The sequence below is a fragment of the Bos taurus genome, chromosome 5 (genome assembly GCF_002263795.3).
Source record: "Bos taurus isolate L1 Dominette 01449 registration number 42190680 breed Hereford chromosome 5, ARS-UCD2.0, whole genome shotgun sequence".
Lineage (NCBI taxonomy): Eukaryota > Metazoa > Chordata > Mammalia > Artiodactyla > Bovidae > Bos > Bos taurus.
Genome location: NC_037332.1, coordinates 47,797,351 through 47,799,592, shown reverse-complemented (window position 1 = coordinate 47,799,592; position 2,242 = coordinate 47,797,351). Strand labels below are relative to the sequence as shown.

The 2,242-nt window shown below is 43.9% G+C and overlaps 1 pseudogene; it reads left to right on the top strand.

Moving 5' to 3' along the window:
• Positions 1–948: 948 nt before the first annotated feature.
• Positions 949–1,714, top strand: LOC100848387 (60S ribosomal protein L7-like; annotated as a pseudogene).
• The last annotated feature ends 528 nt before the right edge of the window (positions 1,715–2,242 follow it).

Here is a 2,242-nt window from a genome sequence, read left to right as displayed (position 1 = left end):
TTAAGCCACTGAGTTTGAGATAATTGGTTGCAACGGTAGTAGGAAATGAGTACATAAGAGTTCCTTACAAGGAAAGAAAGAGACGGTGGCCACTCACTAGATACATTTCTGAAAGGCCTTTCTCCCCTTTCATCCACAAAATCCTGACTACGTTTGTGATCCCTGCGTTGGTGACAGTTTCTCAGGATTCAGCCTTGGGACATCTCATTCCTGTGTGTTCTGACTCTATAACTTCATCCACATTCGTGGCTTTCGATGCTGTTTTTATACAGGGCTGATCCACAAGGTTGTGTCTCTCACTCAGCCCTCCTTGCAGAGCTCCAGGCCAGAATATCTCTGTTTGGGATCTCACAAGGATCTCAAGCTTCGTGGGTCCAACACTGAGTTTTTTCTTTTTCTATTCTCCACTCCCCATCCTCACATCCCCAGCCCACTTTTCCCTAGATTTCCCCAATTGCTCATGATAGAAACTCATCAAAAAACATTTGACACCTTTTCTCAACCTTGCAAAGAATCAGACACAACTGAGCACGCACGCACACACACTCAGCCTCTGATTACCACGTCTCATCAAGCCTGTCTTCAAATACGTCTCTAATTCATCCAATTCTTGCCACTGTTTGTCACCACCCTAGTCCAAGCTATCATCATATCTTCCCTGAACTACTGTATCAGCCTCCTAAAACCCCTGCTTCCCTCTTCCCTCAGAGAATTCTCCATACGGCAGCCCAAAGTGACTTTTTTTTTTTCTGCACTGCACAGCTTGAGCCGCTTGTGGGATCTTATTTCCCCATCCAGGGATCAAACCCAGGTCCTCAGCAGTGAAAGCTCAGAGTCCTAACCACTGGACTGCCAGGGAACTCCCCAGAGTGATCTTCTAAAATATGAATGAGACAATCCATGCCTCTGCTTAAGATCTTTTTATGGCTCATGCAAGAGTATCAAAACATGTTCTTTTCTGGCTGGAATCATGGAGAAAAAGGAGAGAAGAAAAAGAAGGTTCCTGCTATACTAGAAACCCATAAGAAAAAGCAAAGGAAATTCACAGAACTGAAGACCAAGAGCCTGGGAAAGAAGTTTGTGCAAAACATGCTTTGAAAAGCAAGTAGAAAATTTATCAATGATAAAGCTAAGCACTATTACAAGGCGTATAGGCAGATGTACAGAAGTAAAATTTTTAGGATGGCAGGAAAGGCTGGTGACTTCTACATTCCTATGTGCCAATCCAAATTGGCACTTGTCATTAGGATCAAAGGTAGCAGTGGTGTGAGCTCAAAGGTCCGAAGAAACTGCAGCTTCTTCACCTCCTCCCGATCTTCATTGGCACTTTTGTGAAGTTCAGGGAGGCTTTAGTCAACATGCTGAGGACTGTGGAACCCAGAATGCACGGGGGTACCCAAGCCTGAAGTCAGCAAATGAACTGATCTACCAGCTTGCCTATGGCAAAATCAACAGAAAGTGAATTGCCCTGACGGGTAACACGTGGATCACTCAATTTCTTGGTAAATGTGGCATCGTCTGCATGGAGGATCTGATTCATGAGATCTATTCTGTTGAAAAATATTTCAAAGAAGCAAACAACTTCCCATGACCCTTCAAATTATCTTCTCCACAAGGTGGAATGAAGAAAAAGACCACCCATTCTCTTGAAGATGGAGATGCTTGCACAAGATCAATAGGCTTATTGAAATTAGTTTGTAATCTGGCCTGTTAATAAACAGATACTTCTTGCAAACTGAAAGACAAAGGAAAATCCAAACCCTGAGCATGGCTTAAAAGGCCCTACGTGATCTTCCCCCATTTTTCAAAATTTATCTTATGCCACTACCCCATGGAGCCACACTGACCTTCTTCTAATTCCTTGAATCTTCCAACCCCGCCACCCACCTCCAACCTCAGGGCCTTCATACAAGCTGTTCCTTCTGTCTGGAGCATGTCTCCCAACCTTCCACATGACTCTTCAGCCTTCAGGTTGCATCTTATCAGAGAGATCTCCTCCTACTTGAAGAAGTTCTCATAACATCTGTTATTTTCTTCCATTGTTCTGAGCAAAATCATTAATTATACATACACTTAACTATTTAATTCCGGTAACCCCTACTGGTCTAGACGTTCCCCAGATCATGTCTACTGTGCTCATCTCTGCCTGACTCACCCCAGGCACAGTGTCTCACACATAGTAAGTGCTCAGTTCAGTTCAGTTCACTCGCTCAGTCGTGTTCAACTCTTTGCAACCCCATGG